Source organism: Euprymna scolopes, chromosome 1 (genome assembly GCF_053919585.1).
Source record: "Euprymna scolopes isolate OS-2025 chromosome 1, ASM5391958v1, whole genome shotgun sequence".
NCBI classification, from domain to species: Eukaryota; Metazoa; Mollusca; class Cephalopoda; order Sepiida; family Sepiolidae; genus Euprymna; species Euprymna scolopes.
In genome coordinates this window covers 166,764,910-166,792,376 of record NC_136482.1, presented here as the reverse complement: position 1 = coordinate 166,792,376, position 27,467 = coordinate 166,764,910, and the positions used below count along the sequence as shown (strand labels likewise).

The 27,467-nt window shown below is 33.7% G+C and overlaps 1 pseudogene; it reads left to right on the top strand.

Moving 5' to 3' along the window:
• Positions 1–15,180: 15,180 nt before the first annotated feature.
• On the top strand, positions 15,181–15,280 carry LOC145284699 (U2 spliceosomal RNA; annotated as a pseudogene).
• Positions 15,281–27,467: the final 12,187 nt, after the last annotated feature.

Sequence of the window (27,467 nt, the reverse complement as noted above, 5' to 3'; positions counted from 1 at the left end):
TTTATAATGTCTCTAAAGATATACAGGAGAGCCCATTTAAGTGTAGACTGTTACACATTCATGCTGTTTTGTATGTTTATTTTTTAAAATACAAGGTATATGTTGCGGTGTGTCCATCCTTCGGATAATAATAAGCTTTTTCACTCCTATAAATATTATGTAAAAAACGGACAGACTCCAGTAAGTAAAAGAGCAAACTAGATAAGTTGAAAAGTATATGTGGAAAAGGTCACAATCGAACCCAGTAAGAAAAGTTAAAAAACAAACAAACGAATACATATTGAAATCGTAGGAATGTAGAACGATTCTCATTATTCTTAGAAATAACTAAATATAATTTATGCCAGAGTTAGATATGAACAATGCAGTTAAGAAATAATGATTAGCAAATTGGTTAAATGATACAATGCACTCGAGGAATTTCTTTGTTTGCCAAAAGCGTGCTTGGATATACATACGTAAAATCCACGTGAACGAAGTCCCCGTGGTGAGACTTGCTTTGACGTCGTCAAGAAAGGAGATTCCCAATATATTGAGACAGGGCTCGAAGTTAGAGAGAAGAAAGACAGTTAGTTAGCAGACAAGAGTCGGAGGGCGACTTAGTGAGAGCTGATACCTCTGGGAAGCGAAGGAGGGAGGAAAGGAGACCATGTAGTCGTAAATGCTTGAATCCCTGACCATCATCAATCATCCAGCTGGTATGAATAAGGAGTCATCTATATCTGTCAACTGTTGTCTTCATCTGTCTCCATTCTAACAAAAGGAAAAGGTAAATGTGTTTTATCTATCATCTTGTAAAGGAACTTTGTATAACTCCATCAAAATATTATGTGTCCCTTCTCTGAAGAGTTAAAAGACTGTACCCGTCATATCTCTCAGTGTCTGTTATAACTGCTCCTGTTAAAACTGTATTCGCCGTCATCTATTAGACATAAGAATGTACACACTCGACGATATATACACTCGTCGATATATGTACACCCACCCGTACAAGATGAGATACGGTTTCAATATATCAACGCAGCAATATACACTCTCTCGATATATGTTCTTTATAATATACATACGCTGATATATACAAACAACGTAACATAAATACCGGGTGAATATATCTTCCGGCGTTAGCGCACATGTCATGCTCGCCCTGCATCGCTGCAGTCGGACTGACGTATACCCTCACCCTTTTTTTCGGTTCAGTATAGTTTGTTTTCACTAATTAACGAGTTGTGTTATTCTTCCGGAGCATTAGGGAACCACATCAGTATACTACCAATGATTAAAAAATCAGTAAATCAGTTGCTGTGTAGGTGAGATGTCTACTAAAAAAAAAACAAGATTTTGCAAAAATTAAAAAAATTAAAAATCGCAATTTTCAGTCAGTCAGAGATCGTTGACAAGGATGAATTACGAGTAGTCATTTTTTTAAATGCATATACTATGTTTTTGTTTCCACAAAATAGTATAACGTTGCAAAGGGATTTTTTAAAAAAAATTTTTATTTTACTTATATATAATACTTAGTTTGCCATTTTGTCTTGTCTGGAAACAGGACTAAAGGAGAGTAAAAGGAAAAACACTTGTAACTCTCGCTCTTCCTATTTCATCCCTCAGTCCTATCTTCCATGAACGATGATTCTTACAAAGGCGGGGAGGCAGTGATGCCCTTCCGGTCGGCAGTTTTATATGACTAGTAACTGGAGTGCACCTTTTGAGACATTTCTTTCTAACGCTACTTTTACACCTGTTGTCATGTCACTAATAAGGGTGCCGGAGGTCAACGTTATGGGAATCGAGTTCTCCACACAAACGGACACACAAACACACTGATGACCTTAAGGCAAATACGATTATCGCCATAGTAATAAGCTTTTTCACTCACTATAAATGCTATGTAAAAAGAGACAAAACCCAATAAGTAAAAGATTTGGCAATATCATTCTTGGTCACAAGGGGGCGATATAACACTTTCACTTCCGGTTTGTGTCATTCTTTCTCTTTTCGCTGGGCCTCTTAACGAAGGCAGATGCGACGAAAACATTTCCCGGTTTTTGGCAAACCGCCAAACCGACGTTCAACTTCTCATCAAGAACTCTGAAGACCCAAATCGCAAGTAACAAACTCTAAATTTTCACAACTTAATATTTGTATTATAATGTAAATAAATTTACTTCGGTTTTGATTATATATTGCTATACTTCGTGTCTTCATTACTTGGCATAGGAAGCCATGCGACAAGTAACTTCAATCTCCTACTTAACAATAGAGGATAAGACCGTCAATCACAATAACAGGTGACACTGTCCTGTATAACGTTTTAACAGCGGTGGCGTTATACGCCTGATAGTCAGGGACCCGAACCTTACTGTAAGTCCCAATAGTCAGAAAATTAAGAAAATCAGTAATTTAATTGCTGTGTAAAGATGCGATGTGTACGTAAATAAACAAAACAATGTTGACAGGTGGATGAATATGGTGATAAGCTGGCATAAAGATTCATGATTCTAAGGATACTAAGAAATGTTGACTTCATTAAACGAGACAAATTACTGTAAAATATGTCATGCTTAAAGGTCATTGTCTTTTTACAATTTGGTGTTTATTTTACATTACAGAGGGAAAAGTCATACAGACACACATACAAAATGGGAGACTTCAGTTAGGTGTAATAGTTCTGTTCAGAATACGATCTGTTAGAGAGCGCAATGTAGGTAAGGAGAAATTAAAAAAAAAACTGGAACAAAAGACGTATAAATCAGAAGAAAATAATTCATTTCACATATTATGAAAGGTCATGCATAATAAGGTTACAAAAAATTGAGATGTTCACACCACGAGTGAAAATATACGAAGGTCGTTTCAAAATAAAAGCCACTTATTATTTTACTCTAAAAGTTGGAGAGATACGAAGACGGGAATAATACCATTAAAACGAGCGACTTTTTGTGCTCCAAAATTTATTTTTCTCCATAGTCCCCACAATTCCCAATGCACGTTTTCCATCGATGAATGCTGGCTGGGCACGGGTGTTCGGAGCGCGATTTGTAATACGAGGTTCATTCTAAAAGTAACGTCTCCTACTTTTTAACCAAAAAACGTTTAAAAGGTACAAGGGCAGAATTGATACCATTTAAACGAGCACCATTTTGTGGTCTAGAATTAGTTTCCACATAGTCACCGGCATTCTCAGTGTACTTTTGTTAGTCTCTTTTTATGGGTCGGTCGTAAACGTCCAGAACGCGTTTTGTCACTGCTGTAAACAATTTGCCTTTTGCAATCATCCAAAAGACGGCTGAAAGATTGTTAGACCATCTATGTCGTTCTGTAGCTGCTCACGGCAGGATGACATTGACAACTAATCAAACATTAATGTTATCTTGTATTTTAGCAAAGCATTTGTTATGAACACCTGTTTTCTATTTCCGACATGTACTTGTGCACGTTTGTATTAATTTAATTGTTCTAAATGTCTCATTATGAAACACAATCAAGTAAAGTGTCACAGACGTCAGAAGCAGAATTGTGTTAGTGAATTCCTCCATAAAAAAAATGAACCGCTCAATATGCACCGGCGCCTGTTGAACGTTTACGAAGCCAATTTCAATAGAATAAAGTGCGGCTACAAAGATGTGAGCGACAAAAACACGCTCTGGACTTTTACAACTGACGCAACAATAGAGGCTGGCAAAAGTACATTAAGAATGGTCGTGATACTGTAGGAAAATAAATTCTGAACCACAAAGTGGCGCCCGTTTTAATGGTATCACTCCCATCTTCGTAGCTCTTAAACTTTTTTAGTTAAAAATAGGAGATTTTACTTTTAGAATGAATCTCATATGAAAAATCGCGCTCCGAACACACATGCGCAGCCATCATTCATAGATGGCAAAAGTGCATTAACAATGGTGGCGATTATGTAGGAAAATACATTTTGGGGCACAAAAGTAACTCGTTTTTACGATACCACTCCCGTGTTCGTAACCCTCCAACTTTTTTTAATAAAAAAAAAAATAGGTGGCTGTAATTTTGGGACGACTTTCGTATATTTCCACTACTGATGTGAGCGTCTCCATTCCTTGTATCCTTATTATTCAGCACCTTAAATAATATATGAAATGAATTATAACCTCTGATTTATGTGTTTTTCTTTCAGTTGTTTTTTTAAATTGCTCCTTACCTACGTTGCGGTCTCTAACAAAATGCATTCTCGACAGGACTATGCCCCCAACTCAGATTCACCATGCTGTATATGTATTCAAGCTACTAAAAAATGTGACAACATGCCACAAGCAAGAAGAACAAGAAAAGAATCAGCTTATACTTTTTACAAACGCGTTAATCACATCGAAAAAAATCTCCAGATTTAAAAAAAATTAATAATAACACTGTGCAACGCTCAAAAACGTACGAACATTTATGGTCATTTTTATATGCACAATGGCATGAAAATCTATTTCTGGTCGTATAAGGAGCAGATTATTTTTTGCAAAATTGTTACGTTAGACAATTTTGATGAATTGATGTAAGTGATGAACTTGGCGAGAGATTCCATCGCGATGTTTCGATGATGGAGAAACGTTTTAAAAGCAAAATGGGAAGTTGGCATGTTGGCAGATTACTTTTGAAATGTAAAAAGGAAAGATGACACTCAACACAAGAGGACTAAGAGGGCAAATGTAAAAAGGAAAGATGACACTCAACACAAGAGGACTAAGAGGAAAAATGCCGTTTAAACTGATATTTTTTTGTTTATCATTCATAATCAATTATAATAAAATATGATTTATAATACATGGAAAAGATAGTACGAGGAAACATCAGATAACACTGTGATATAAATTTATTTTTTGCGGACTATTATCCTCATCTTTCTTTGTTATTGTTTCTCGGTGTTTCGGCCAACTGTTCCTCTGGCTTTCGTCAGGTGAGAACCGTGACGAGATAGGAACTCCGAATCTCCTAACTGCATCCTTTTAGTAATAACAGCCTTCCATAGTTGGTGTCATCTCACCACATTTTTGTCAAGTAAGCCTCTGGCCGGCTTTTGGTAGGATTGAAACCGTAATCTTCAGACAATTCTCTTGGAAGCGTAGAGATTCAAGGACGCTATCCATTGCGTCATGGGCCCCGAAGGGAGATCGAGGTTGGATCTGTTGGTCTTATAAATCCACGTTTTATTTATTATATGATCTTCCATGGTCGGGTCCGTACCGAATGATATGCATATTATTTTTATTGAAATTCATTATTGAGATGAGTATTATTTATTAATTTTATTTATTGCGGACTATTATCCTAATCTTTCTTAGTTGTTGTTTCACGACGTTTCGGCCAACTATTCCTTTGGCCTTCGTCAGGTGGTAACCGCGACGGGATAGAAACTCCGAATCTCCTAACTGCATAATTTTAGCAATTACTGCCTTCCATAGTTTGTGTCGTCTCACTAAATTTTGGCTAAGTAAGCCTCTGCCCGGCTTTGGGTAGGATTCAAACCGCTATCTTCAGACAATTCCCACCTGGAACCGTAGAGATTCAACGCCTCTATCCATTACGCCACGGGCCCACAGTGGATAGAGACGTCGAATCTCTACGGTTCCAGGTGAGAATTGTCTGAAAATAGCGGTTTCAATCCTACCCAAAGTTGGCTAGAGGCTTACTTGGCCAAAAACGTGGTGAGGCGACAACAACTATGGAAGGCAGTAATTGCTAAGGATGCAGTTAGGAGATTCAGAATTCCTATACCGTCACGGTTACCCCCTGACGAAGGCCAGAGGAATAGTTGGCCGAAACGTCGTGAAACAACAACTAAGAAAGATGAGAATAATATTCTGCAATAAATTAATATAATAATACTCATCTCAATGAATTCCAATTAATAATATATATATAAAATACAGCAGTTGAAATTTAGTTCGGCAAAATAAACAAAAGACGTCGGAATGCAAGTTAAAGAAACTAAAAATTATTAGAAGTTAAACGAAGTGGGCTACGAAACTCTGCTTCATCCGCGATATTCTCCAGACTTCTTTCCTACAGACTACCACGTTTTCAAGCATCTTGAAAACTTTATGAGTGAGAAATGCTTTAAAAACCTAAAGGATATCAAAAATGTCCTTCAATGACTTCATCGCCACAAGAACGCAAGATTTTTACGTTACTTGCGTAAATCCACTTGTTTTGCGTTGGCAAAAGTTTGTTGCTTCTGATGTGCTTATTTCGATCAATAAATTATTAAGTGAGCCGAGATATGTTTATCTGGATTCAACAGTTAAAAACCGAAAGAACTTTCTTGTCAGCCTGATATAATTATTTTGTTGAGGTAATGTATTAAGCTCCATTTATAAGAACCTCCAAATAGCGACCGGCCCCATCAATTCTAGTTTTTTGAGTGCAGGCGAAACCATTACGACAGAGAAGTACTGTCAGCAAATGGATGAAATGCATCAGAAACTTCGCCAAGAACACCCAGCATTAGTTCACAAAACGGGCCAAATTCTCTTCCACCACAATGCCCGACCGCAAGGTCTTTCTTGTCAACCTGATATAGAAAGATTTTTCCCCTTCGAAAAACCTTTAGTGTTTTAATTACCTTCTTTGTTATTTATCAATGGATAAAGAAATATTATTATCCCGGCCAGCCACAGTAGTATTGCTGATAGATACGTTGCTGTCCACCGATTGGAATTCCTGACAGATCTTGTGAAAATGTTATTGTAAGTCAAACGAGGTCCGTGTAAGCATCGCCGGTCGAACGAGTAACTCGCGAAACTATCTCTTAATCAAATATTTATTGTTGTGTCAATTAGCGCCTGTTCGTTTGTGTCACAATAAAGTCAGTAACTTGATCGAAACATTACAAATACATTTTGACCGATTCGAAGCGAATGACCATTTTGAAATACTTAAACCGATGTAAAGATAATATAAGCGTGTTAGTCGCTACAATTAGTTGGTGGTATTAGGTGATTAGTTTTCCGTATTGCTTTGTAAGTTATGAGTGAAATAATTTCCCAATTTCATAGGCTTCGCTTCACGTGGGTATGATTGAAAAGGATATAAGCCGGGTTTTCTTGTTGTCCGAAACAAAGGTAGGCGTCTGGTATCCTGGCTTTATGTCGTTAATTTAGCGTAATGCTTAGGAGCCTTGATTGTTGTACGGGCGGTCGGGTTAAGATCCTGGCGTGAGATAGTTGCCTGTCTAACCGCACTGATGAGCTTTGATACAGCGAAACAGTACTATATGTGGATGACTATATATATATATATATATATATATATATGCATATATATATATATATATATATATATGCTGGAATCCTTTGTGATGAATAATTTTTATATTTATTTATTTTATTTGCAAACTTCATATTTGCTGTTTCACCACGAAATAAAATATAAAGATGAGGATAACAGTTAGCAAATAAAATAAATAAATATACAAATTACTCACCTCAAAGGATTCCAACACACACACACACACACACACACACACACATATATATATATATATATATATATATATATATATATATATATATATACAGTGAAGGACAGAAGTTTATATACCAAAGTTCATGACGTTGATCATCTTACAATTTATTCCTTTAATTCAGTTGACATTTACAATTCTTAACAGTATCTATTTCGTAGCGAAGAAACAATCACTTAATCATTATATCAATCGGTGAATCTATTTTGCCCTTAACTTATCAGAAGTAATAGCTACAATCAATTCAACCAAAGGAGATAAAATCCGAAAATTGGAAGAGAAGCTGTAAATACCTTATAATGTGTTTACATTACCTCATTTTGAACTTTGGGATACAGTGTTCTGTCATTGATTCATTATATTGCTCTGTAATTACATTGGGCTTCTTAAACAAGGATTAGTATATATTATAAAGAAATAGTGTCTTACAAGTTACTATACAGACACCCTGTAATATATTAACTATTAATACAAATATAATACAATAAAACAACAAGACTGTATAGTAACTTTACGGACACCCTGTATATATATATATATATATATATATATATATATATATATATATATATATATATATATATATATATATATATATATATATAATGATTTTCTTGGGGTACAAAACTTTATTAAGGCAATCATGAAGAGAAGACGCATTCCTTCGGAATTCATTTTGTATTAAAAAAAAAGACCGAGGAGAAAAATAAAATGGATAGCGACTAAAAAATAAAAGTAGGGAAATAGAAAAAAAATCAAAACGATGCAATTGACATGTTTCGCCCTCACTCATCAAAATTGGAATCGAGGGATTAATTTTTTAGTAATTTGTTTTCCTTAATAATAAAATCTAAAAAAGAGACGAGGGCAACAGAAATCGTATGGGGGATGAATTTTAGAGGCTGATCATGTTCAAACCCAACAAGCAGTCATTTTGCTTACAAAGGGAAAGCTTCCCAAGGCGAACGTGAACAGTTTCCAAGACTTGTAGATGATATACGGAGTGAGCTCGACTCAATACGGAGAAAGAGTGGATGTTGAAGTTCGTTGCACAATCCTGGTATTTAATAAAGTGTTCCGTTATAGCGGATCCATATGTGTTGCTTACAGCGTCGGTAGGTAGGAATGTTCCATTCCTGATTTTGCTCGGTACATGTTGTTGTATGCGACTTTCCAATTTTAAAGACGTTCGACCTACGTAGTCGGCACTGCAACCACATTTAAATGAATAAATGACATTACTAATATGATGAGGGGGTAGAACATCTTTTTTATTGGAAGCCATTAATGGTTTTGTATTATACATAACACGAACATTTGAAGCAGAATAAAATCCTTCAACAGTTGAACTAATTTGTTTGGTGAATTTTTCACTTACTTTCCCCAACCACGGCAATCGAATATAAACCGGACATTTATCCACCATATTGGGTTTTGTTCGTAAAAAATCTGCTCTTTTCCTTTTAATGATGGTTTACATTACATCTGAAGGATACCCATCATTGGACAAAGCATTTCTAATTGTATTTATCTTCTCATCCAATTTTTCTGGCGAGCAGAACATTAGGGCACAATGTGTTAATGTCCAGATTAAATTATATTTGCGCTTGTTAGGGCAGAATGAATCCCAGCGTGTATACAGCCCAGTATATATATATATATATATATATATATATATATATATATATATATATATATATATATATATATAAATGAGTCGCACCTTATATTTTATGGGACGGATTTTTATTTATTTATTTTTATTATTAAATATAATTACCGGTATAAAAGGCATACCTATGGACATGCATCGTTCTAGCTTCAAGCCATCATCAGTATAGGCTTGAATCGAACTAATGAGACCAGCATCATATATCCATAATATAAAGCTGAACGTCTGTGTGCGTGTGTGTGTGTCTGGTCACGAATAGGCTCCTATATGGTTCACTATTATAGAAAACTGATCACATATAATGATAGATGTATCGAGACACAGGAATGGGTATGTTTGATCTGTCAGTACAGTGGTTCATTATAATTGTGGGGTCTGCGTTCGCGCCTTGTCAACAAAGTATGGAAATAAAAAATTAAAAAATTAAAAAAAACGTTTACAAGTGTTTTTGATATCGATGTACATAATGATACTTTGATAAGTATGTTTTAACTTAAATAGGGATGGTATAATAGAATTGTGGGGTCTGCGTTCACGCTTGACCTCCATAGAATGGAAATAGGCACATACTTTAATAAAGACTTTTCATATCTATCTGCGTAAGTATACTTTGATAATTATGTTTCAGTTTGAACAAATATGGTATAATAATATTATGGGGTGTTCGTTCGCGCCTGACCTCCATAGAATGGAAATATGTCACAAAGTTTAACAAGATTTTTTTTAAATATAGATCTACAGAATATTGTGATAAGTGTTTCAGTGTGAACAGGTATTGTATAATAAATTATGGGGTTTATCTATTTTATTTTTACTTTCATCATATTTTGATTTGGTTTTGATACCCCCAAATTCGAAGCTATCTCTTTACACCCCTTCCTTTTCATAACCTATCATACTTTCATAAATCAGAGTCCATTTTCTGTAGGCTATTTTTGAACTGAGCCAACGATGGCTACTTTTGCTAGTATATATATATATATATATATATATATATATATATATATATATATATATATATATATATATATAGTATAGGAGTTGGGATGAGGAATGAGGGAGAATGCCTTTCGTATATATATATATATATATATATATATATATATATATATATATATATATATATATATATATATATATATACGAAAGGCATTCTCCCTCTTTTCTCATCCCTACTCCTATACTTATTATGGACATGCATTTTTCTCGCTCTAAGCCGTCATCAGCATAGGTTAGGATTGAACTCATGACATCAGCGTCCGCATATATATATATATATATATATATATATATATATATATATATATATACTCGATTTTCTATTCCGCCCTAATGAATCAGAGGAAGTTTCGATTTGTATTATTATGAAGTCTGAATTCATATATAAATTTAATTTCTCTGCTCCACATTATAACCTTTTGAAAGTCTAAGAAAAAACACATGCCATCGGCATGCGTCAGAAGCAAATCCGTCATTGAATTACTGACAAAACTTCATTTAGCATGGTATTGACTATATATTATGATAAATTCTGAGGAACGAAAGGTCTCCTGTTTTAACGGTACCACTTGCATCTTAGTAGCTCTTCAACGTTTCGAGAGAAAAAAAAAATAGAATGCTTTACTTTTGGAACAGCCTTCGCATATAATCCTGTATATTCTTATAGTTTCCTTTTCTTAGTTTTTAGCTCGGTATCGCTTTTATATAATATTACAGACGAAATATTTTTCCTGGATTTTGTCGGTATACAAGATACTTTTTTTTCTTTCGCTTGTCTTCCTTGACGTATATGGGATGTTTACTTGTAGCAATAATTCTCCGCATTTAAGGGGTTCAATTGCTAAAACAACAAACCCCTTAAATCGTTAATCACCTCATCGAGTCCAACTGCCGTTCTGGCCGTGTCCGTAACACGAGCCCTGTTTTTCGACTGTCCTTATTTGTTGACAAAAACCGTTTAGAAAGCGATTCTCTCAGTTAACATAAATAAACCTCCCCCTTCCTATAATGTTTATATAAACATGTCAACGGGGTGTCAAAATATAGAAGTTGCCAAAGATGTTGCATTTTTCATCTTAAAACACTCACATTCTTTTTTTTTTTATTATTATTAAACTTTCCTAAAGAAAAAAGAAGAGTAATTTGGAAGAGGGAGGAGATAAAGATCTCAACAACTTACTAGAATTGAAAGATTTAACCGTTAGATAATTTTAGAAGGAAAATACGCTTTTTCGATTATATTTTTCTCTTTGTGTATCCGAATCTTTTTTGTTTAGAAGCCATATGCTTGCGAAATATAGCAACAAAATGAATAAAAACGTCGGTTTATTCCCAGCGCCAAGGTGTCTTCTATCCCGATTATATATTAGATTCAAGTAAATTAACATTCATTCAATCAATAGTGCTCAACAAGCTTCTACCAGAACTAGCTCTTATACTTACAAAACTGTTTGAACGTCGCCTTAAGAAGAAATGCTTCCCAGCATCTCAGAAAACTTCATCAGTCTGCTCTGTATTTAAAAATTTCGGAGATTGATCATCTCGCCTTCAGTACAGACAAATCAGTCTCCTGTGCGTCATGAGTAAGTATATGTAAAAAAAAATTGTGGATAACCACTTCAGCATAAATAACCGCCAATGCGATGCGGTATGTTTTCCGTTCTGCAAGATCTACAGCTGATGTACTAAATCTGATACAACACAGGATTAGTTAATCTCTCAACAGGCGTGGTTTTTCTAGAGAAATAGCTCTTCACATATCAAATATATATTTTACTAGAGTATGGCATAAAGAGCTACTTCATAAAATCGGCAAAAATATCTACATTATATAATATAGCATAGATATCTACTATATACAGTATGGCATAAATATCTACTTTATAAAGTATGCTATAAATATCTACTTTCTATAGTATGACATAAATATCTACTTTATATAGTATAGTATAAATATCTACTTTATATAGTATGGTATAAATATCTTCTTTATATAATATTGTATGAATATCTACTTTATATAGTATGCATAAATATCTACTTTATAAAATATGGCATAAACATCTACTTTATATAATATGGGATAAATATCTACTTTATATATTATGGTATAAATATCTACTTTATACAGTATGGTAAAAATATCTACTTCATATAGTATGGTATAAATATCTACTTTATAAAGTATGCTATAAATATCTACTTTGTATAATATTGTATAAATATCTATTTTATATAATGTTGCATAAATATGTGTTTTATATAGTATGGTATAAATATCTACTTTATATTGTATGGCATAAATATCTACGTTATATAATATTGCATAAATATCTACTTTATATAGTATGCCATAAATATCTACTTTATATAATATGGTATAAATATGTACTTTATATAGTATAGTATAAATATCTACTTTATATAGTATGGTATACATGTCTACTTTATATAGTATGGTATAAATGTCTACTTCATATAGTATTGTATAAATATCTACTTTATGCCGTATGGCATAAATATCTACTTTATATAGTATGGCTTAAATATTTACTTTATAGAATATGGTATAAATATCTACTTTATATAGTATGGCATAAATATCTACTTTATATAGTATGGTATCAATATCTACTTTATATAGTATGGCATAGATATCTACTTTATATAGTATGGTATAAATAACTACTTTATATAGTATGGTATAAATATCTACTTTATATAGTATGATATAAATATCTACTTTATATAATATAGCACAGATAAAGAGTGGGGGAAACTTTTGACAGTGGATCCAGCTAGACGGGTGTTTTTCCTGAAAGATTGGCGAGGTGGGACCAGAGATTGGAGTTCAGACGAGCACCTGCCATGGAAATAACGATAAAACAGGGATAGGCTCGCAATGTCTCTTCTGTGGGAGAGAGGTTGCAGGGTAGAGAAAAGGGCATCCCCCACTAAGCCACGAAGTCTATTTTTTACTCTGTCAAGGCAGGATAGGCTGTTTTTAGCAGCTCCTGGCCAGATATGGCAGCAGTATTCCATTCTTGGACGTATTTGGCTTTTATATAGATAGAGAATGGCATCAGTAGTGAGATATCTTCTGGAGTGGTAGAAGGATCCCACCATCTTTCCAGCGACCCTGGCAACAGACTTGATGTACGTGTTCCATTTCAGATCAGGAGTAAAGGTCAAACCCAAAAACTTTCAAAACACGGGGCCTCACCCAGACGAGAGCTATCCATCACAATTCATGCCAGCTGGGGATCAGAGCGTTGATGATGTAAGGATAGGAGTTTGGTTTTGGATGCATTAAAGTATGGTATAAATATCTACTTTATATAGTATGGTATAAATATCTACTTTATATAGTATGGCATAAATGTCTATTTTATATAGTATGGTATAAATATCTACTTTATATGGTATCGCATACATATCTACTTTATATGGTATGGCATAAATATCTACTTTATTTAGGATGGCATAAATATCTACTTCACAAAATGTCTTCTCGATTATTAAATCCTTTCTCTCTGATAGGCTTATAAGAGTAGTCGTTGATGGGCAGAAATCAGAAACTGGTCATAATAATGCTGCCCCCCCCAAGGTTTCATCCTCGGCCTATCTTCCTGATCTTTATCAAAAATCTCCCAAATTATATCATAAGATCATTCGTAGACATTTATGCAGACGAAACCGCAATCATGACAACATTCAAAGGCCTGCAATGACAAAGATATTACTTATTCTCTCTCTTCTGATCTTCTAGTTGGTATCTCATCCAAAATTCTTAAATTGCGTACCTTGCTAAAACTACCCGCCAGAATATTACAGAGAAACTCATGTGCTCATTGGAGGTGTCCCAGAACATTATTAACAAAAACACAAGTTTATTTATACGTGCGATGTCAAATTATTAAACATATTTATTAAATTAATTAATTAAATTTTGATATATTTATATTACTATTATTTAACATATTTATTATTAGATTATTATTATTTAACATAATTATTATTATAATGTTATTATTTGACATATTTATTAAATTATTAATTAAATTCTCCTTAACATACAACTAATCATAATGATGATGATGGTAATAATAATAATAATAATAATAATAATAATAATAATAATAATAATAATAATAATAATAATAATAATAATCTAAACCTTTGAAAAAAAAACGAGAAAAACGGAATCGACGGAAAGGCTGGGATTATGCAACGAGCGGTAATGCTGAAAACAGTTGAAATCTTAAGGAAAATCCTTGAGTGCAAGAACTAATCTACATGAGTGACAAATTCTACCCGGGCATATATAAACTGCGACAGAAATGCAACAAAGAACCAACCAAAAGAACTGGTACATCAAAAGTGAAAAGTGTCTATTCCCACTCCCTTTCCCCCTCTTCCCCAAAAAGGGAACCGCTGGCGTCAGTATGATTGGTACCACACGAAATAGTTGAAGGGTCAAAAAGAATGGAAAGACTGAGGAGAGAAAGCGCTGACAGACCTCCACTGGATGAGTGTGAAAAGGACTAGGACCTTGGGGAGGCTTATTGCCACTCAAATTCGATCGAAGACCAATGGCCGTTACCAACAAGAAATCAACGGTAAACCGTTGTTGCAATAACGCAAATTAATTGGCAAATGGTATCAAAGCGGGTGGAGATTACTGGAAATCTGGGGAGAATTGTTGGCACTCAGACTCCAGGGAACACCGCAAGTTGTTCTCAAAAGGAATTGTTTTGATGGTGCCCTGTGTGAAACCTCCTAGTGAGTGAGTGAATAATAATAATCTATATATTAATGCGATAGCGTGTGTGTTCTTTTGTGTGTCACGCTTACATCCGGGTCGTTTAATTGTTATGAAATGCCATTTCTTTATATTAATATCGTAATTCGATTCGACCGTTATCATGCTGTACATCCCTTAAAAGGAAAGTGGAATATTCCAATTCCTTAAAATATGAAAAGAGTTGGTGTCGCTCTTGAGGCAAAGCTAATAAAAACGATTTGTTCTTCTTTGCCTTTTGGCTAAGATCAAAGTGTAGTATCTGTTCGTCAGATGCTACATTTCAATTTCTTCTTCTCTCTCATTGGAGGAGAAATCCTTTACAACTAAGACAATTTCTGTTCCTTTTCTCCACGTTAAAAAACGACCCTGGTGTCTAAATCTGTCCCGTGGGGAAGCATTGGAAATAGGAACTATATTTAATGTAACAAAGTTTTAATATTACAAAAGTAACTGGGAAAAGTAATTTCTGGTTTAATTACAAATGCCCTGGAAATGTCCCTTCTGATTAATTATAAAATGAACCGGAAATGTGTCTTCTGATTAATTATAAGATGCCCTGGCAAATGTCCCTTCTGACTATGTTTTTGTTTACAAGGGCAGAATTGGACATGAGGTGGGTTAAAAATTAAGGGGGAAACCAGCTCCCCAAAAAGGGCACTCTGGTCAGTATCAAAAATAAAAATTGTATCAGTAATGAAGGATTTCTTCTCGATTAACCAAGACCAAACAAGGAGGGGGATTTAAGTCACTGGAATGCTGAGACTGATACTACACTCAGAAATTCATGTTGAAGCAATGGTTGCCTAATCACTAACAGTGTTAATGTTTATTTATGTTGAAACAGTTTATGATTTAAATATTACTTTATTTCAAGTATATTTTAAACAGTGGGGTGGGGGATATGTAGGCAGTCTCTGAAATGACTTAAACCCTTTACAATTTAAACGTTACTTTATTCCATGTATATTTTTAACAGTGAGGTGGGGCATACAAAATTAGTCCGTGAAATTGCTGAAACCGTTTACACATTAAACATTACTTTATTTAATGTATATTTGTAACAGTGGGGTGTGGAATATGAAGTCAGTCCGGGAAATAGCTGCAACCAATTACGTTTTAGCCATTACTTTATTTAATATATATTTTTAACAGTAGGATGGGAGATAAGATGTCAGTCCCGGAAATTGCTGAAATCATTTACATTTTAAATATTACTTTATTTAATGTATATTTTTAACAGTCGTGTAGGGGGATATGAAGTCAGTCCCGGAAAGGGCTGAAACAGCTTACGATTTAGACATTACATAATTCAATGTATATTTCGAGCAGTGGGTTTGGGATATAAAGTCAGTACCGGAAATGGCGGAAAGAGTTTACGATTTAAACATTACTTTATTTCATGTATATTTTTAACAGTGCGGTGGCGGATATGAAGTCAATCCCGAGATTGACTGAGATAAGTGCAAATATATACTCGCAAAAAGCGTCGCTCAGGATTAAATGAGATAGGTGGAAAACATATAGTAGCAGAATATCCAACGTCGCTCAGGATCAAATAAGATGGGTGAAAAATATATACTAGCAGAATACATTGTGTCAACCGGGATTGGATAAGATAGGTGGAACATATATACTATGAGAATACCCGGAATTAATCGATGTTTTTGTAATGAAATAATAGCCCAGACAATATATCAAAGTTCTTATATTAGTAGGACGGAAGCATAATGTGAGTTTTTAATTATAAAAATGATTGTGAAAATTAGTAACATATCCAAGAATTACAAAAAATGATGAAATGTGAGTTAATTGAGTGATGTGTTTGTAATGAAATAATCAGCCCAGGCAATATACGAGGGACGTGTAATAAGTAATGCCCCTGACACACTTACCATAGCAGTAGAATAACGAAGCCATGCACAGTTATTAGTCTTTCTCTGCATAGGAACCACACAGAGTTATGCATTTCTCCCATCGTTTGATGCAGCTCTGGAGACCGTTTTTGTAGAACAACCCAGGTTCGTCCCCCAACCACGATGCGACTTCAGACATCAAGACTGCATCATCTGGGAAACACTTTCCTTTCAAAAACAACTTCATGGCTGGGAAGAGGTGAAAGTCAGAGGGTGCAAGGTTAGGAGAGTAGGGAAGATGGACGAGTAGTTCATAACCACACGCCCGTGCTTCTGATCTGGCGACATGCGAGTTGTGGATCGGAGCGTTACATGCAGGAGGAGGGTACCTTTGCTGATCTTGCCCCGCCTCTTGATTTTGATAGCTTCCCTTAATTTCCTCAAAAGTGAAGCATAATAAGCTCCTGTAATTGTGGTAACGTTTGCCAGGAAATCTGTCATCACTTTTCTGTCCTGGTCCCAGAAGACTGTGAGCATGGCCTTGCCAGCGGAGGCCTGCACCCTTGCCTTCTTTAGGGGTGGGGAGTCTAAGTACTTCCACTGCATTAACTGGGCCTTGGTCTCTATATCATAGTGATGGACCCAGCTTTCATCCTGTGTAATCAATCTTTTGAAAAACTGACTCATCTTCTTGGCACATCTCCAAATTCATCATCGAGCACTCGACGCGTTCTCGCTTCTGGAATGGTGTGAGCAACCTGGGAGTCCATCTGGTAGACACCTTATGCATATGTAAATTTCATGAATGATAGTTTCCACAGACCCTGTACTGATCTTGACATCTTGATTTGGCGAATAGTAATGCGCCGATCTTCCAAAATGGAAGCCTCAACTTGACGGACAGACTTCCGGCCATGTTTGAATTCACGATACCAGTGTTTTACAAGGTCATATGATGGGGCACTATCACCATAAGTTTCTTTAATTTCATCAAAAGTCTCCTGTGGTGTGCGTCCATTCAAATATAAAAACCGCATCACTGCTCGACATTCAACAGGCTTCATTTCACACCTGACTCAGTTCAAATACCTGTAAAACAGAAACCACAATTAGTTCAGAGCTGTAATTTTCCCTATAACCCGTAGAGATATAAATCATTGAACATGCAAAATTTCAGCTAGATCAGACAACTGGAAGAGGGTCAGGGTCATTACTTATTGCACGCCCCTCGTATGAAAGTTGTTATTTTAGTAAGGAGAAGGCTATAAGGCGTGTAAAACTTGTGAAAAACTATTGCCGAAATTAGTAACATATCCAAGAATTATGAAAAATGATTAAATGTGAGTTAATTGATTGGTATGTTTATAATAGAATAATCAGTCCAAACAATATATAAAAGTTATTATGTTAGTAAGAGAGGGCGATAAGCATGGTTTCAATTATGAAAAATGGTTGTCGAAATAAGTAACATACCCAAGAACTTTGAAAAATGATAATATGTGATTTAATGCATTAGTGTGTTTGCAATGAAATAACCAGACCGCCCAATAAATCGAAGTTATTATTTTAGTAAAGGGGCGATGATGTGGGTTAATATGATGAAAAATGATTGTCGAAATTATAACATATCCAAGAATTATGAAAAATAATGAAATGTGAGTTAATTGATGGTTGTGTTTTTTTTTTTAAATAATCAGCCCATATAATATATCAAAGTTATTTTTTCGTAAAAGAGGGCGATGAGGGTGGTTTAAATTATAAAAATTATCGTCGAAATGAGTAACATATCCAACAATTACGAAAAATTATGAAATGTGGGTTAATTGATTGGTGTGTTGTAATGAAAAATCAGCCCGGACAATATATCAAAGTTCTTATTTTAGTTAGAGGGGAAGCTACAAGGTGTGTTTAATTTATGAAAAATTATTGTTGAAATTAGTAACATATCCAAGAATTATGAAAAATGATGAAATGTGACTTAATTGATTAGTGTGTTTGTAATGAAATAATCAGCCTAGACACTATATGAAAGTTATTATTTAGTAAAGAGGGAGGTGCAAAAATGTGGGTTAAAATTATGAAAAATGATTGTCGAAATAAGTAACATATCTAAGAATTATGAAAAATGATGAAATGTCATTGCATGCATTAGTGTGTTTGTAATGAAACAATCAGTCTAGACAATACATCAAAGTTCTTATTTTATTAAGGAGGGGGCGATAATGTGGGTACAAATTATGAAAAATTATTGTCGAAATTAGTAACACACCCAAGAATTATGGAAAATTATGAAATGGAAGTTAATTGATTGGTTTGTTTGTAATGAAATAAACAGCCCAGCAAATATATCAAAGTTATTATTTTAGTAAGGCTGGGCGATAATGTTTGTTAAAAGTATTAAAAAAATATTGTCTAAATTAGTAACACATCCAACAATGATGAAAAAATGATGAAATGGGAGTTAATTGATTGGTGTGTTTGTAATGAGATGATCAGCCTAGACAATATATCAAACCTATTATTTTAGTAAGGAGTCTTATATGGTGAGTTTAAATGATGAAAATGATTGTCGAAATTAGTTCCATATCCAAAAATTATGATAAATAATGAAATATGAGTAAATAGATAGTTGTGCTTTTAATGATTGGTGTGTTTGTAATAAAATGATCACTCAATGCAATATATCAAATTTATTGTTTTAGTAAGGGGAGGGACGATAATGTGGATTAAAATTACTAAAAATTATTGTCGACATTAGTAACATATCCTAGAATTATGAAAAATGACGAAATGTGAGTTAATTGTGCGATGTATTTGTAATCAAATAATCAACCCAGGAAATATATCAAAGTTATTATTTTACTAAGGGGGCAATACAATTTTAATAAAAGGGCTGGAATAATATGATTGTGCCTTCATTCATGTTGAACAGAATACGCAACAACATATTACATATGAAAAATGCTGCTGTGGAATTTCCACAGGGCCGCTAATAATAATAATAATAATAATAATAATAATAATAATAATAATAATAATAATGACATTAATAATAATGGAAATAATAATTATAATAATAATGATAATAATAATAATAATGATAATGATAATGATAATAATAACTGTAATAATAATGATAATAATAAGGATAATGATGATAATGATAATAATAATGATAATGATAATAATGATAATAATAATGATAATAATAATAATGATATTAATAAATAATGATAATGATAATAATAATGATAATAATAATGATAATTATAATGATAATGATTATAATAATGATAATATTAATGATAAAGTAATGATAATTATAATGATAATAATAATGATAATAATAATAACGATAATAATAATGATAAAATAAATAATAATAATAATAATTATAATAATAATGATAATGATAATAATAATGATAATAATAATGATAATCATAATTATAATAATGATAATAATAATGATAATTCTAATGATAATGATAATAATAATGATAATTATAATGATAATAATAATGATAATAATAATGATAATTCTTTTGATAATGATAATAATAATGATAATGATAATAATGATAATAATAATGATAATGATAATGATGATTCTAATGATAATAATAATATTAATAATAATGACAATAATAATGATAATAATAATGATAAAATAAATATTAATAATAATAATAATGATAATAATAATGATAATGATAGTAATAATGATAATAATAATGATAATAATAATGGTAATCATAATAATAATAATAATAATAATAATAATAATAATAATAATAATGATAATAATAATGATAATGATAATTCTAATGATAATGATAATAATAATGATAATAATAATAATATTAATGATATTAATAATGATAATAATAATGATAAAATAAATATTAATAATAATAATAACGATAATAATAATAATATTAATAATGATAATTATAATGATAATAATAATAATGATAAATTAATAATAATAATAATATTTTTTATAATGATAATAATGATAATAATAATAATAATAATAATAATAGTGATAATAATAATGAAAATAATAATAATAATAATGATAATGATAATAATCAAAATAGTACCGATAATAGTAAGAGCAGTAGGAACAATTCCGAAAAACTTTGAAAAAAGAATGGCAGAAATTGGAATCAGAGGAATAACTGCAACAATACAACGCCTAACGATAATGAAAACGGCTGAAATATTAAGGAAACCCCTAGAATGTGGGGAATAACAAAAGACAATATAACAAAGAAGCGTTACAGGGAATGAAGAACGCCGAAGCTGCATATATACAAGTTCTACACCCCCATCATGCATCCCCTCCATTGTCCCATCACCGCCCCCCCCAATAGAAAAGTGATACCAAAGAACCGAGAAGGGTCAAGGAGGATCGAAGGACCGAGGAGAGAGCGCTGGCCAGACCTCCGCTGGACAAGCGCGAAGAGAACTGGGATCTTGGGGAGGCTTAGTGTCACTCAAATTCCAGTACAAACCAATGGTCACTACCAGCGAGAAATCAATGGTATGCCGCAGATTTATTTGCAAATGCTGTCGAAGGAGGTGGAGATTGCTGGACGTCTGGGGAGACTTGTTGTCACTCAACTTCCAGAGAACACCACAGGTCTCCAAACCGATCGTTTGTTGACTTGTGTGAAAGCTCCATGTGAGCCAATAATAATAATAATAATAATAATAATAATAATAATAATAATAATAATAATAATATGTCAAGGGAGAGCCATAACTGTGTCCCACTACTTGGCTAACTTGCAGCAGTGGCGAGAGAGGAAGAGCTAGATAAAGAATTATTGGCAGATAAGAAGAAGCACAAGGACATAATGGCAGCAAAAAAGTTGATAAGTCACTTTGAGCGAGATACTAAGGCACGCGGAATTTTCTGTCTAAAGGTGATTTGAAAATAGAAGCAGGCACTAAATAATAATGCAATTAATAGAAATATGTTTGGAAAGGACTGTTCTGATAAGTGCAAGCTGTGTGGTGTAACTCTTGAAAAACTGTCACGCATTGTTACTGCTCGTCTATGGAACACAATACCATGGATCTGCTTCTCAATAGACTAAGACATGGTTGTTTCCAAGTCCAACGTGAAAAGGTTCTTAATGATCCGTCCTCTAAAATAAATTAACTCATTAAATCCCCCTATCATCGACCAACACGGTACCCATTAACACTAATACTTGAGTGAACTGCGTGGTTTAATAAGCGGTTGCTATTTAAAAAAGAGAGTTCATCTCGAAATATCATGAAAAGCGTATATTGTTTTATAGTCAGTCGTGTATTAGAAATTGAATTTTCACTTTCAGTCTGTCATGTTTGAATAACATTTCTAGATGTATCTACATATCTCTATGAAAGGTCTCTATAAAATAATAAAACTCCCCATAAAATATTCCGTGCGTACGTTAATCGGTCGCTTTGTCGGTCTATAAAACTTAAGTTTAACATACTGTTTTCGTTGGTTTCTCACGCTTAAATTAACAAAGTATTTTACATACGCCCACGTACCGCTGTTTCATCTGTTCTTCTTTCATATTTTACTAGCGGGGGTATCCGGCGTTGCCCGGGTGTGGAGAGGGTTTATAGTAAGTGTATTGATTAATGGAGCCTTTAAAAATGTTTTAAAACGCTGTAGAAAAATAGAAAATAGCAGTGCGTACCTGTGCGAGCGGAAAAAGTAATAAGCAAAAACGCATACTCGAACCAGTAACGCTAAGAGGAAAAGGAAGTGATAAAAAAAAAGCAAACGATTTAATCGCCGAGCCCATCGCGACAAACGACGTTGGCGGCATTCGAAATAAGGCTAGTCATTGCAAGGCGTATGATGATTGTAAAAATGTCCACGAAAAAAGTGACTTCTCTTTGACCAAAACGGCCTACTTGACGGTCAAAGAATGAATACTTTTTTGTCGTCCGAGAGACCGAGCTTCCAAGGATACGAATTTTGTCACTGTTGGTTGCATGTGTCGCAAGTTTTAGCAAGACATACAAACATACAAGCATTCGCCCACACACTAACAGACAGGTGAGATTTATATTATAGAAGGCGAAAGAATAATGGACGCAACTTTAAACATGCTCTTCTTGTTTATTAGAGTAGCCATAGGGTGGGACGCTTGTTCGTGGCGTCGTAGCATAAGCAGTAACTTGTTAATATATTTCCGTAAAAATTTCTTAGATTCTGAAACGTATTTAAGTGAAAATGTGTTTTGTAGATGTAATGCGCACGCGCGCATGCACACACACACACACACACACACACACATATATATATATATATATATATATATATATATATATATAATTTGTACTTTACTAATAACAATAACACTTTCATTTGCTGGTGGGACCAAATTCTTGTCCAATATGAAATGACCCATTGAACAGGCGCTGTGAAGCGGTTTATTTGAACGGCCGGTAATTAAGTCGTTCCTTTGAACTCTGGCGTAGGTATTTCACTCCCCCCCCCCCTCATTTATAGTTCCTGCTCCAAATCCAAAAAAAAAAATCTTAAACAAGGTGCTGCCTTTCACCGATCTCTATAATCAATAAAGAAAAAAAAATGTGTTTGGCCGTCTACACACTAGGTGGCGTTCGTGCCTAGTTGCGTTAAAGGCAAGATGGCTGCCAAGGGCAGTTAGATATGGCTCAGATCAGACACTCGCTTCCCGCGCACCGCTAGACACATTTCCGTTTTATTGACTCACTGGCCGCCATGTTTGGTTGGACAAATGGAATAATTGAAACGCTGCTTTACGATCTGTTGGTCACGCTTGGAACTGGTTTAGAAAAAAAAAATGGCCAGTCTTTCTCTTGTCAAAACTGTTAATGGCCTTCACTAAAAATAAAACAAGTAATGTTTAGCGCTTTGTTTTTTAGTGTTTTATTTGTTCAAATTGTTTAGTGCTTTGATCTTAGATTTTTTTTTATGTTAAACACGGCTTGTTTGATTGTGTTTAAACACCGAACAAACACATGTTTGCTTGTGAAACATTGTGTAAAGATTCACTTTATTTGTTTCCCAATTGCAAAGTATCGTGACCGTGACGTGTTTATTTTTAACAGCCGAAATATTATTAAATAACTAGCTGAGCCCCCACCCCCGGCGTTGCCCGGGATTTATTTTTGCGTTTGAATTATAGTATTGTTTTATTTTTAAATTAAGGCCATTAAGTTTGTTAACGTTTTATTAATTTTTTTTTTAATAGAATTTTCATACTACTACTGAAATTTACTTCCTTATTGGGCACTGTCGGAAATAAATATAGCAACATATAATGTATTATCTTATTTTAGATAATATGAGTCTTACAAGTTAAAATATAAAATAAATTCAATAAGATAAGATGAAAAATTGAGGTATTACGACTTAAGAATGCATGTCAACGTTCCGTCGAATGGTTACAGACTTATTTCTCAAGAGTGTCTAGAAAAAAAAGTAGCAAAATTCTTGAAAAGCAATATAAATGTTTATACATGAAATTAACAAAGAAGATTATATTCATAATAGACTTTTGTCGGTTGAAAAATGGCAAAAAGTTTCAACCCATTTACTTAGAATGAGTGCTTTATGACGAATTGATGGGTTATATGGTTAAATTTAAGATCATTTTTACATTAAACACTAATCTCTTTCGATCATCATTAATCCCTTACTGTGCCTCCAATGGATACCAAAATACTTAGTTCGCTACACTTTATCTATGTAAAATCTCATACACTATTTCAGCTGGTTCAGCTCATTAGTTTCGGAGAAAAAGTAGAACGGAAAAACAAACTAAGAGAAATATAATATAGATATCCTCCCCTCTATTATAAAGGTCAATATATACATATATATATATATATATATATATATATGTGTGTGTGTGTGTGTGTGTGTGTGTGTGTGTGTAGTCATCCACATACAGTACTGTTTCGCAGCTCATTAGTTCGACTAGACAAGCAACTACCTTAAGCCAGTATAGAAACCCTACCGCCCAAACGACAGTCGGAGTTTCTACCCGTCGCGCAATTCGGCTGCTCCTATGCGGGACGTGAATTAACAATTTTTTAACATTGTCAAAATACCTAAGCTCAATTTGTTTACACAAAGAGCATCGCTTAATACGCTAATGGTGATTTGTATATCATTCCCAATGTTTGTGTGTGTTTGTGTGTGTGTATGTGTATTTGTGTGTGAGAGAGAGAGAAAGAGAAAGAGCGAGAGAGAGAAAGAGCGAGAGGGAGAGAGAGAGAGAGAGAGAGAGAGAGAGAGAGAGAGAGAGTAAGTAAAACACGTGCCTTATTCTAACTCCCAACAAGTGAAGGAAAGAACTTTACGCTATAATAGAGTCATTAATAGTTTTTTTTTTTTTTTTTTTTTTTTTTGTGTAGTGGGGGTAATCGGACATAATAATCATTTATATATGAAATATAAAATTACTGAAATTATTCAATAAATTATATTATTTTTCTATTAATAAGGAAGAGAAATAGTTTGATTCGCCATATATATATATATATATATATATATATATATATATATATATATATATACATGACGCTCTCTTTGTCTCTTCTCTCTCTCTCTCTCACACACACAAACACACACACACAAACACACATACACACAAACACACACATACATTGGGAATGATATACAAATCACCATATATATATATATATACATATATATATATATATATGCATGTATATATGTGTGTGTGTGTGTGTGTGTGTGTGTTGTTTGTTTTTTTAGCGATTCTTATTAAATGAATTCAATTATTTATATGAAAGTGCATTTTTACCTAAATGCGAGTTGGGAATTGTTTCTCCTTTGACAAGTTTGGTACCCCCAAATGGGGAGCGGCATATGTATTACTTTTAAAATATAATTATCAACTGGCATGTGTTTCGTCGTCTATGACTCATCAAAGTTGTTGAATCTAGCGATAGGAAGGGAACACTTTTATGATTCATGATTAAAAGTAAATTTGTATATATGTAAATATATATATATATATATATATATATATATATATATATATATATATATATATATTCCTTTAATCTTCTCTCCAAAAAGGGAGGGAAGGGGGAACAGGAGAGGAAAGAAAGAGAAATGGGGAGACAGCTGACCAGTTTTGACCCTCGTTTCTCAAAGCTGTATCGAGGGAATTTTTTAAACAAAGAATGAAAAAGCGATTAAAATTGCGTTTTATTCAATTTACGGGGAGAAAAAAAAGTGGGAAAACGATTAAAATAAAACAGCGTTATGGTCGAATACCCAAGAGATTAATCACGTTCAAACCCAGGAGGCATTCCCTTTGCAAGCAAAGGGAAGGTTTTCTAAGTCGAACGTGAATAGTCTCCAAGATCTTAAGGTGATATAGTGAATGAGCACGACTAAGAATGGAAAAAGAGTCCGTGCTAAAGTTCGTTGCACAAGACGGCTTTTTAAGTAAATGGTCAGTAATTGAGAACCCGTATGTGTTAGTAACAACGTCCTTTGCCCGGTAGGTTCCATTCCTAATTTTACTGGGTACATGTTGTTGGATTCTTCCATCTAATCTTAATATCGTTCGACCCAAGTAGTTGGCACCGCAATCACATTCAAAAGTGTAAATAACGTTACTATTATGGGGAGGGGGATAGAATGTCTTTTCGAGAAGATGGTAATAAAGTTCTCGTAGAGAACACAACACGCACATTGGCAGCAAAATAACATCCATGAACTGCTGAACTTATTTGTTTGGCAAATTTCTCACTTACTGTACCCAACCAAGGCAAACGAAGATAAATTGGATATTTGGCTACTATATTCTCTTTAATTCGAGAGAATTCATCTAAATTGTTTTGAATAACTGACTTAATCACATCTAGTGGGTACCCGTTTTTGGATAAATTATCCGTAATTGTTTCCAATTCCTCATCTAATTTTAACTTGGAACAAATCATAAGGGCACGATGTGTTAGGGTCCAAATTAGATTTATCTTACGTTTTTTAGGACAAAATGAATCCTAATGAGTGTACAAACCTGTAAATGTTGGTTTGCGGTATATAGATGTATGGTAACTAAATGGCGTTTTTGTTACCAAAACATCGACGAAAGCTATGGATGAATTGCACTCTCCCTCATAGGTGAACTTTAACGCGGATGCATTCCATTGAGTAAGGAAAAAAAGGTGTTTGTTTCCGTTTGGTTATTAAATAATCAGAATGTGTCATCAACATATCGGAACTACACTAATGGTTTTATGAGTCCAGATAGTAAGCGCTCTTCATAGAACCTCACAAAAATATTCGGCATGGTCGGTCCAAGTACTGACCCCATGGCAATGTTGAAACTAAATTCCACAGATGTCGTGGCAAATTTTATAAGTTCAATAAAGATGTTTTCAGGAATAGGAGGCGGTGATATCCGGCTCCGATATAAAAAAAAAATCTGCACAGATATCTATAGTTTCAAAAACAGGGACACAAATAAAAAGATTGCTATTGTCATAAGAGCACATAAGTCTATTAACAATCTTAGACTTTTTAATAAAATCAGCAAAATAAAATGAATCTTTAAGACAATATTTACTATAATGTTGTAAAACAGGTTGTAAAATGTCAAAGATCCAT